At 49.3% G+C, this 12,007-nt stretch overlaps 1 long non-coding RNA gene across 1 annotated transcript; it reads right to left on the reverse strand.

The window, feature by feature from the left end:
• Positions 1–2,482: 2,482 nt before the first annotated feature.
• LOC119101601 (uncharacterized) lies at positions 2,483–11,788 on the reverse strand. The gene is made up of 4 exons (XR_005094586.1): positions 11,706–11,788; positions 10,035–10,114; positions 3,008–3,086; positions 2,483–2,510 (listed from the first exon to the last, which is right to left on the reverse strand). It is a non-coding gene; the product is annotated as an uncharacterized LOC119101601 (long non-coding RNA).
• Positions 11,789–12,007: the final 219 nt, after the last annotated feature.

Consider the following 12,007-nt stretch of genomic DNA (forward strand, 5'->3'; position numbering starts at 1 on the left):
ACAGCAGCTCACGACGCTGGCTAACAAACAGCACCGATTTCAGCCTTCCGGTTGCGTATTTGGAGTTTCAGCAATGCCTTATCATCTGGCACGTGCCGCTATAATACCCCTTAGCTGAGAGGCAAACTGAAATACCAACGCCTGCAGTCCGACCGTCCGCTTCGATCCTATTTGACCCAGGAAAAATTTGGTAAAAGCTTCTTGTCACATTGCAATCTCCCTGGCCTGTTGGGGATCGCGGGCGCCACATTACTGGTCTCGAAGCGTGCTGCATGTTTGAAGTTGATATAACTGCTCATACCCTATTTCCGCTGATGAAGCTTAGTCCCGCAGGTCAAAAGGTCAGCAGGTAACCGAGAGCACTCGGGAAGGGGTCAAACAATGCGGGTAGCCCGTTCCGATGCTTTCAGCTACTGCTATGACACCCGATTAATATACGCAACACGACATCGTCCATTTCGTGACCGAGATCATCTGCTCAACGCATTAGCTGCGCTCACGAAGGATTTTGATAAGTAGACAAGAGTCCATAACTGCATAAGTAGAGGAGGTTAATAGCCATATGTAGATAACAGCCTACCTTGGGGCACTAGCCATTTTCATAACCGATCGTAATATTTCCAAAAGCTTTGCGCTATTCTGAAATATTAGTATCAACTGTTTAAACAGTTCAGAGCACGGGATGTAAAGAGCTGTAACGCTGAGAAAAGACGTGAGGCGAAATGTTTACGCTCCTTTAATCTGCCGGTTTGGAACCGGTCTCTGGTGCGCCGTTGGGGAGACGTGCAATCCGCTTCCTACACAGGGCACGATCAGCCACGTGCAACGTGTCCTGTGTGGTGAGCCGAGATCGTCTCTCACTTGGACACAGTTCGCTTCACGTCTGGACTAAAATTACACGAGTGTGATGAAAAATTTAAGAATATGAACTTACAATGCTTTAAGTTTCGCAAGCATCAGCCATTCAGTGTTTTGGCTCATATCTCTGACGAGAATAGTATCAGGACGAACTAATTTTGTCAAATAAGTTGGGCGTTGACTCTGAAGTGGCCGAGCCGGGCCGAGCACGACATGATACCACGCGACACGACACGACACGGCGCAGCGACGGAGCTCGGCTGGTCCCTCTTTTGACGGCTGATATCTGTACGACAGCGCTGAAGACACGCGCATAACTGACGGATATAAAGCTGTCTAATTGAGCTTTCAGGCATTTTTCGTCTCAGTCTTAGCTAGTTCCTAAACAACATGTGTGATATCAAAGACAATCACATTACGTAACTTGCCACAGAAAATTCGAATTCACACGAATGACGACTCCAAATTTCGTTATTCTTGCACACCGCGTTTGTTTCGTATATAATCGACTTAGCACAGCTTCTGAAACAACAGTCCAAACAAACAACCCCAAAGAAGCGGCATATTTCGACAACACCGCCACAGTCCCTTTTGCGACCGACACGCTCCACTCCTCTCGTCAACCTCGCGTTCGCCTCTCTCCCGCCTCCCTCCCCCCACTGCGGGCCCCTGGACCGCAATGGTGGGCCGGTGGTGCCACTCACGTGCCTGGGTTGGGCAGGTGGCGACGCGGAGGGAAATGGCCGAGCCGGCCGACCGGAAGGCGGTACTGCAGCAGGCGGCGTTCTGCGCGCTGCGCACCGGCTGAAGGGTGGTCGTGGTACCGCAGGCTCCAGGTACCGCTCGCGCACCGGCCAGCGGGTGGTCCGCTGGGCCCGGGAAGAGCTGGCCGTTCATCTCCCAGCCGTCCACCAGCTGGGCGAGGCGCTCGGTCAGCAGGGCGCGATCCGAGCGCATCACGGGTACAGGGACGCAGCACGAGCTCAGCGAGGAACGATTGTCAGCGGTGCAGAGCGTGAGGTCAGCGGGGACGGTGTCAGCGATGCACAGCACGAGCTCAGCGGGGAACGGCGTCAGCGGTGCAGAGAGTGAGGTCAGCGGACACAGCACGGGGTCAGCAGGGGACGGGCGAGGTCAGCAGGAATGACATATGAGGTCGGCGAGGAAACATGAAGAGCAGCTTGAAGCAAGCGGGAGAACGGTGTTGAGGGGTGCAACACGAGGTCAACAGGAGCGCGGCACAGGATCCGGGTACACATATGACGGCGGGCACTTACGTAACTAATGAATGGCAACAAATTTCCACCAAAGCTTGTTAAACGCGTCCCGTACCGATCGACACGGCCGCGCCATAATGAGTGGCGGAAGTGTCAGCTTCAGGGACTACGGCGCATCCAGATGGGGCTCAAATACGGTCGGTACGGCATTCCTCCACGGAAGGGCTTTGGCGCGAGTGCCCCAGCACAACCCACGCGATCAGCGTTCCACTTTACCGCAATGAGCCGCCCGTATGGCAGGGCACGTTGACATATTCTAGCTCGATTTCGATAACGGTATTGACAGCCGAAAATAGGTAGAGACCGCACGTCTCTTCCCGGCCTGGGGACTTGATTGTAGAACACTCCCATCGACTGACGTTGTGTTTATGCACTCTGGAAACATGGAGTGTTAGGCGCCATATACCTCAGTACACACAACCATTGAGCATACGCTGAAACGCCATCGCCCGTGGGGCACTTAGGCCCAAGAAACCCCGCTCGGCGTACAGACTTTGTATTCAAGCACACTTTGGCCGCGCAGAATCGTGTTAGGTGGCGTTATCCTATGATGAACCGTATCAAAGAAGCCCCATGCTTAATTACCCACCTTACGCTCCATGCACAATTATCCTTCTATGCCCCAGAGCAACGCCTTTGCATTCGGCGCAGCCTGCAAAGGCGCTACGTATCTACTCACATCGTACCTTTTGATGTTTTCAAACCGAACCGAAACACATTGCGCTGTCGTGATCACACAGCTTCGACGCGACGGAAGTTTGCCTATCGTGTGTATACAGCTGTCATTTGCCCGTGACCCATGCCTGTCACGCGCCGATCCGGCCGTCCGGCTGTCCAGCGGGCCCTTCCCGGTCTTGTGCTATATTGCTTACCATGAATGACGTGAAACGGCTTCAGCGGCGACAGGATGGAATCGTCGTCCTCCAGAACCACCTTCTCTTCCTGATTTGTCTACAATGAAACACAAGTCATTTCAACAGTAGGTCGTCGCAGAGGCGTAAGGTCAATACATACCGTGACATGTACAAACATCGAGTCAGATTTAAAATAGAGTGGTGATTCTGCAGCTGTGAGGCAGCCATGTTTCCAAATGCTAGTTTCACGGTGCAGTAATTTTACTTGCAACGGAACAGTGAAAATACAAAAGTGCTGTTTACAATTGCACGTAAATTTCGAGCCTTATACATCTCATTCGAACCAGAACGAGTACGTGAGAGTGTATGCTAAAGCACTGTTTATTTCATATCACTTTCATTATTGATTTTAAGCGATCCGATTTTTTTGCAGTTATGAAATGATCAATGTCATAGCTTGTATTCTATTAACGCCGCATGTCAACGCGAGCCATCGTAATCAGGCAGTGCACATCACGCAACACTCGCAATGACTCTGTCGTAATGAACAAATTATTGGTGCTTGCCTTGGTGGACAAATAAGTTAAAGGTGTGTGCCACGGTGGTCGGAACGAGGAGCCAACAAATTACCCACTGCCAAACTGTTCGGACATTTTGAAACACTGACTCGCCCCAATTGAAAAATTGTATTTAAAAAACTGATTGGATTCAGTCGATGACTGTTTCAGTGCCGATACAATCGGTGTGTAACGAGGCCGCTGAGTGTCGTTTTGAACAGACGCGGGCTGCAGCGTTCGCGAACAGACAGGGCCGGGGGGCGTCATCTGTTAGCATTAACGGGCGAATTGGGTCCAGGTGCAGTATCACGGGAGAGCAAGCGGATGCCACTTGCTACCTCTATGTGTATGCCACACCCCCACATCTACATCTACATCTTTTCCCTCTCCTCTTCTTATATCTCTCCCTCTCTCTCCCTTTCTCTGTCTCTGTCTGTCTGTCTGTCTGTCTGTCTGTCTGTCTGTCTGTCTGTCTGTCTGTCTTCTTGTATGTCTGTCTGTCTGTCTGTCTGTCTGTCTGATCTGTCTGCGTCTCTCTCTCTCTCTCTCTCTCCTCTCTCTCTCTCTTCTCTCTCTCTCTCTCTCTCTCTCTCTCTCTCTCTCTCTCTCTCTCTCTCTCTCTCTCTTCTCTCTCTCTCACATCTCACACACACACAACACAACACACAACACACACACACACAACACAACCAAACACACACACACACACACTTCCCCTCTATCTCCTCACTCAATCTCTGCCTCCCTCTTTCTTCCTCTTACTTCCTTACGTCGTTGTTTCTATCCGCTCTTTCTCAGCTCGTCCCTCCCAAACCAACCCTGACGACTCAGGAAGTACAAGGGGGCTGGGACCAGACGGACGGCTAGTAGAGGCCGCATGGAGAGACGCCCGCCGCCCCGATGGCGCCGTCCCCAGCGGAGGCCAACGTCACCGCCGCTGGACGCGGGCCCCGGGCGGAACGGCCCGCCTCAAAGGCAAGGTAGGGGGCCGCCATGACCGGCTCTAGGGCCCTACTGCAAGGGAGTGGGGAGGGATGCTGCCGTAGAGATCGGCAGCACACCAACGAGATGGGGAGAGGGTAAGGGCGTAGTCTGCATTAGCACCTGAAAATTTAGGCGCCCTTCCTTCCCATCTTTCGCTCTTCCCTCGGACTGTCCCACCTTTGGGCCATATTTCAAAAACGTAACCTAGTGAAACCTCAGGACTAGTTGCGTCTAATGATAACACTGGGTGGTGCCAATGCAGCACCGTGAAGCCATAATTATAAAATCAAGTTTGATTTTCGGTCCAAATTACGCCATCAACGCTTTACATCAGCACCACACATCCTCCCTGTACGTGCGACCACTGTCGTCATAACAACCACCCTGTGCACCTCTATTGGTGCGATTACAAAAACGTTAACGGACGTGGTTGGCCCAGCGAGAAGGGCCTGTTACTGAGAAGTTGGTTGGCTGACGGACATTTGAAGTTTGAACCAGTGCGTTACATGGATTATGTGATATTCTCATTCCCAAAGCCAACGTGCGCCTCGAAAAGAGTCACTTTGGTTAATGCCATAGGGGAGAAAGCAAAGCTATAGTGCCACGTTTCGTCGAATCCGAGGGATAACAGCCTCCGCGAATTTTACACGAATGCCATATCCCAGAATCTGTGCCTGATATAATCTGGAGTAGTCTACTCGTCTTGGGTGCAGACATGTCTGCCGCACGAAATACATGCTTAAGTGGTTCAAGGGTCTCGCGTTCAGAATAAGCGTCAGGACCCGTGCCGCGAGCCAGTTGGGCAGCTCCAGCGTTGGTGTCCGTAACATTAAGACGACCCGAAAAGCTCTCAAAGCTAACCATTCGCTGATGCGAGCCCTAACTTGGTTTGTTTTAGCACCGACGACGTTGCCGAAAAAGCGTCAAGAAATTATGCTTTCTGGAACTGGAAGACGGCGCATTGGGATTTCAAGGCAGTTAAGCCTACACGGGGTACAATATGCGTGGAACTTGCGGCATTTTCTTTTTTGCCTGCCATGTGCATTACTTCCGCAAGGTGCTCTATACGCTTTAATGCTTTTTCAAAGTCTACCTTTAACATTGATTCTATGGAAGCTTGATTCCAGCCGAAAGCGCACATGGCCCAAGCTACGCACAGTTCCTTCTTACGTACGAACACAAGGTTCCCAGGTGCCAATGTATACCGGTGGCGGCCAGCTAAGCGTGACTCGCTCACTCGTCTGCCTTTTCCCCACTACGTAGCCAACGCTGGAGCAAACTAGGTCTGTCACGGCTGAAAAATGACAGCTCTTTTGAAATGTTGATTTCCTTATCTTTCTGAAAAAAATGTTCGCTCTAATTTGCATGTCTCTAGAAAGTGGGCTTTTGAGTATCAGCTAAGTATGACCCGGCTCTTCCGCTGTGCGTCTTTGGGGCTAGATAAATCTAATCTCCACGTCTTTGAAAGACTGCTCTCCACGTCCAAGAACGCGTCAGTCACTTGAATGAAGGTTAAATGTCATTTTTGGTGTAGGGACTATATTCTCAAAAGAGCACATTCGCGCGCTGCCTACCCACGCACTATCTACCACGCACCGCCTGTCTGTGTGTGTGTAAGTGTTACGAGGGCGGGGCACGGTATCAATCAAGATTGCTGCAGATGGGTAAAACGAATTCCTTTATTTTGACAAGGTGCTACATGTCGTTATGCTAGTAGGTAAAACGGGTTTTTGTTCGTAACTTACGATTCATTGGTCGATGGGAGCACGTGGCAGAGGACGATTTTGGCCTCTCCTTACACCAAATCAGTTTTTTGGGCTTCAAGTTTGCCTTTTCTGTTTGCTCTTTAGGGTGAGCATGCCAAGCATGGCCCTTGGACTTGCCACCGGGCTTGCCACCGAGTAGGGACCGTTTTGAATATTCGGTCATGAATGTTTTTCACCGATAATGTTTCCGTAAGTGAATAGCAGCAATAATATCAAAGCGCCAACATTTCACAATCCGGTAAGCATTCACGTCCGCTCCATTTACTTTCCACTTCCGGTTAGCGTGTGGGCGTGCCTCTCCTTTAAGGCTGAGTCAAGCCTCTCCATCATAAACCTAGTCACTTTGTTGGAAATCCGAAGCGAGGAGTGGGGGATTGTCGCATTGGTGGAGATCACGATAGTGGTAGGTGTCCAAACCCCGCCTAATATGATGCTCGGCTGATGCTACCGTCAGTATCTCTGTTCAAAACATATCTGTCTGTCACAACCCATATGTGTTTGGGTGAGAGTTCTGCAATATTGTGTTGTTCGTTGCGTTCCTTCTGTCTTTCAAGTCATTTCTCTCTCCGCTCCCAGCCTGAGCTTAAGTGGGCAAGGGAGGGGCTTCCAGCAGCTGTTTCTGCCATAGGGCACAGTCGCGTAAGCCTCGCAAGGCCAGTAAGGTCCATAATGTTGCGGTGAGAACACTGCAAGACCACTTGTGAGCTGAGTTGAGAGACAACCCAAGGAGATCGCCCATCTTGTTCTACAAAGGGCTAACCGCGAAAGGAATCTCGTCTATGGTGTCTCAGCACAGAGAAAACGAAGGTGAAAGAACTCTGCTTACCGGCGCGTTCAATTAGGCCATGCACTGAGCTATGCCTCTAGCTCTTGCCTCGTGATTCCTGAAGTTCTAGAGAACTCTACAAGTCTTCGCTCGGGGTGCACGAGTTAGCACAAGCTCAAGTGAATGGCTTTAAAGCTATGCGGTTTACTAATTGTATTAGTTGCAAGGAAAACATCATTCCATGGCAAAACAAACGTTTCAAAGGGCTATCAAGCTTAAATCAAGCTTGTGAATGACTTATAAGTGTTCTGGCCATGCTGAAAAGTCAACGGGGATCGAAGTCCATTAAGAAAAGTTTCAGTCTTTGCTGATTGAATTGCTATGAAACTTGGGTATCACAGAGGAAAGATGAAAGGCGTGCCTCATTACGAGCTCTGAACGTGCTCTCAAAACTACATTCAACCTGAACTCTATGCCTGACCCTCAATTCGTTGACGTCAAATAGAAGTGTAGCCATTGAGATTTCCACTGAAACGTATGAGTCCAAAGGCACCTAATTTTATTCAAGAATGCTACACACTGCCTGGTAAATAAGTAGACATTACTTAAATGAAGGAAGTCACTAGCACTAGGGGCGTCACTTCCTAAAATCAGTTGGAAGGCGGGGGGGGGGGGGGCTTGGCAGAAAAGGTTGACTTCACCCACCTGCCAAAGCTGATTTCTTTCCGAATCTCGGCCACTTGAAATTGCTTCCTCGATGTGAAAATGCAGAGCTTTAATGTTTGACAGATTACAAATTGTTTTGCTGCGGAGAAATAGCTTCCCATTTCAAGTTGATGAGAGCTGCCTGTTTGTGAAAAGCTTACAATGGGGTAAAATTCATGGAAAAACGTCTTAGTAAACCATAGTAAGGGATCACTGGTGATTACCGCTGTCGCTGAGCGTATTCTTGACTACCACAACAACAATTATGTGACAAACACACTTGCCACTGTTGGGAAAAAACATCCTTTAACTTATATCAGAGCCACTCTGCTTTTGAAAGCTGCCACATATTACACATGGTTGTTTCTTATCCTTATCCGGGCGCTATCATTTTAAACAAAACTTGAACAAAATTTGCAGACTGACTTAACATACAAAGGAGTAAGCGGGACAATAACATTGAGCACATACAGGATTCTGTTTCCTACAAAATAAACATGATACCAACAGTGGTGTGTCTAAGTACCGAATACCTAGAATGCCAACAGTTAAGGTAATTGTTTTGTATTTATTTGGCCAGTATTCCCTCTTCTCTCCGAGAGCTCAGAAAAAGCTTAGAAGAGCATTGGGTGGCAGTCTCAAGGCAGCATTGGTAGGCTCATGCCCTCCTGAAAGCACATAAAGTGATGCCCCCGACTAGCACCATTCATAGGCTATTGTAATCACTCACTTTTATGGGCGCATGAATAGGAATGCATGCAGGACCTCGCAATGTGGGTGGGGGGCAATTATATATTTGACAACAAAAAGCTCAGCGCTCTCACTTTTTTTCTCCCGTTTTTTGCCTGGCGCATGACATCACATATAATTAATCAGTTTTAATTTTACATAATTTATATATATATATATATATATATATATATATATATGTGTGTGTGTGTGTAATTGTTTGATTTTTGCCAATCAAATTATTATTTCATTAAAAAATTTTGCCACATAATTTGTCATGTATGCACCTTATCTTTACAACTGTCAACATTCAAACACACGCACATTGGACCAGTATAAATTTTGATAAAGGGAGGGATGGACACTCGGTCTTGTCTCCTCTTCCCATTGAATGCACTGCTGCAAGTAACTTATTTTTGGAACCGAAAGGAGATGAGCACTGATTTGAACCCTCAACAGTCCAAGACATGTGTCATGTGTTTTGTTTAGAGTGGATACTGGTACGGATACGGACAGCATCCGACCGAGTGGGGAGGCAAAATATAGAACTCAAAACAACGAACAGACTTGCTTTCTTTTCAACACAATTCACGGGACTGGTTTGAAATGGCTGCAGACTCTGAAAACATTTCTAGATGGAAATATGGGTTAGCTCTTCTATTTTCATTTCGGATCAATAATCCTGAAAAGAATGGCAGTTACCGCTGCTATTGTTGATTGAAAGGCAGATTTTATATCTGGATTTCTATTTTCCTCCTGAGAACAGTTGAATTCCTCCAGGTCAGCGAACTGCAAAGCTGCCATTCATGGTTCAGTATCGTCTTGCTGGCACGGCGCAGTCAACCGACACGATTGAATCAGGTCGTCAGAGGAGTCAGATGGCGCGGGTGACTTCACAGTAAAGTTCAGCGCCGGCTGCACCGAGGGTATTTCGGAGAGACAAATCATGGCTCTGTGGAGAAACGTTTAAAACTGCAGTGTGCGCCGGCATGTGTAATCCCAAGACATCATGTGAAACATGCTAGCAGCTGTATGTCGGAAATGATTAGGCCGCCTACCCGTTCACGGTTTTCGACCCAAAGCAGCTGATTGAGCGACCAAGGCCTGTAAGTTTACGTTCATCATGCCTATTTGAAGCGTTTTATTCCGTCACCGCATTGTCACCCTGTTCACGGCCTGGAATTTTCACAGGTCTTTCGATATTGAGCATCCAGAATGTTCTATACAGGCAAACATGCCACATTCAGCAAAAGCAGGCACCCGCTCTGTCTCCAAATTTGTGTCTCACTGCTTCACTTCTACACCATTTAACTCACAAGACCGGACACAAAACACTACACCACCCATCAACCCGCTGCCGTGTCACGTATTATGTCTGTAGTGTGCGGCTGAACTACCCATCTAACCGAGAAGACCACTGGCGCTGTGACGTAGCCTACAAAGAACAACACTTCTGCGTCCTCCTACACACTGAGCTGCTATGCATTCTGCGGAACAGTGCAGAGCCGGTGGCGGGAGGGGCCGGTCGCGGTGCTTACCACGTGCGGCACCAGCGCCGACAGGGCGGACGAGCAGCAGATTGTCAGCAGGGTGACCAGCTGCGGCGTGGACCGCATGCCTGGAAATGTGACGCAGACTCAGAATGTGGCAACAGGCTCGGCTGCGGTCAGACTATCGCCGGAAGCAAGGGGTCTTAGCAAACCGGGCCGACGTTTCCGAGAGTCACGCTGGGTATCCGCTGTGAAAATATCTCTCAGGGGTCTAACAGGGGTGGTGACTTTACGTCAGTGCACAGCGAGGACGAATGTGTCTAAAGCAAGTAGTAAGATTGTGCAGCATCTGTGCCAGGCGGGTTTGACTCGTCTGTGTAGGCTACACCTTCGTTATTTTGTCCAGTTTTGTGACAGTGTAACGCAAATAAGGGTACGATCCCTTGTCAATTTCACACACTATAAGCCCCAGCAAAAGTTTGCAAGGAGCGACAACCATGTACTAGGCTTCATCTTTTACTTAGACAATCTTTAGAGTGCAGATGACCTGTTAGGTTTGGTCAAGCCAGGTGAGAATAGTCCTTTCTCATCTTTCCGTATCAGCGTCAATGTGATACAAGAGTGCTCACACTTAACACCGTGGTGCACGGTGATGAGAGCTATGCATTAAGACGGGTCAAGTGCTGATAATTAGTGCGGATTCGAAGATTTGACCTGACGTGTCTTTAACCACAGCTGCAACTTTGGCGGGTGCTTTACCGCTGCTGCTCAACCAACTGAACATCAGAATCAAATGGCAATTCACCTCGGAGGTCGCTGAGCGGCAGCACCGAGCTGGGGCACAAAACTGACTTCTGTAAATGGCCTAATTCCACGCCGCACCTGAAAGCAGCCCGTCAGCGGTACAAGGCAGGCTTCCAGACGCAGAGCCCATGGCAGTGCCCGTGTCAGCGACCAGGAAAGCCAGGGGAACAAGTTGATCGTAGTGTTGAAGTTTTGGTTAAGTTAACAACAAAGTCAGACAGTCTTGGTGGAAGATTTATTGTTGCAATGCTCAAACCGATAGCTTTGACAATATCGCAATTTCGGTAATGCATTCTGGTGCGTTCAGTTTCCAATCCCCTAAATGGAGCAACGCTGCGTATGTGCGAATATTGATACGTTTTGTCGGTTTAAAGCTTTTCTTCTTGTACTGCTATTATACTTTTATTAACTATACTATCATCGTACTTATTCTACCTACGTTACCATTGTACTTATACCGAATCAAAGCAATAAGCCACTTGCTGGAATGATTCGTCAGTGAAATGAACTTGACTCTAAACTTGTTCCCCAATGAAAGACTGCCTTAATTTCCTCGAATGTTTCGAGTGTAATCACTCGAAACGCTCCAGTAGCGGCTCGCTCAACATTTTCCCAAACCATCGCCAGAAACGCATTGGGATCTGAATAGAGCCTGATACCGATTCTGTCACAGGCACTTGATAACAACTTTGATGACGAGAAAATGCAAAATAACAAGTTGGTAAAACGATGGAACAGACAGTGCACTGACCGACTGCACTGGTAGTAATAAAACGTTACGGTATCCGCATAAGCCACAACAAACGCGTACACTAATGTAGAGAGCTTTCCGAAACGGCCCGATAAGCCGCCAGTCAGCAGCAGCTCCTCCATCATTCCTCGGCTACCTGGATGGCAATTCGGAGCGCCGCTCACCTGCCGCTGTCCAGTGAGCTGTCCGGTGAGCTATCCGGTGAGATGTCCGGTGAGCGGGCGCTCCCTGTCGTGGTGCGTCGCCGCCGTCGAGTAAGGCGCGCCGAGCGCTGCCGGTCCGAGCTAGCCGCGCCGCCGCGCCGCGCGCCGCCCCCGGCTGGCCGGCGTCGACCCTCACCCCTCCCTCCCTCGCCTCCAGCGCCCCACTGGTCAGGGCAATATCGGCCGCTGGTCAGCGTGCTGGTGACCGGAGCCGTGCTGGGCGCTGTCTGGGGGGCCAGAACCGTACTGGGCGCTGTCTGGGG

The sequence above is a fragment of the Pollicipes pollicipes genome, unplaced genomic scaffold (assembly GCF_011947565.3).
Source record: "Pollicipes pollicipes isolate AB1234 unplaced genomic scaffold, Ppol_2.1 Scaffold_4881;HRSCAF=5763_pilon_pilon_pilon, whole genome shotgun sequence".
NCBI lineage: Eukaryota > Metazoa > Arthropoda > Thecostraca > Pollicipedomorpha > Pollicipedidae > Pollicipes > Pollicipes pollicipes.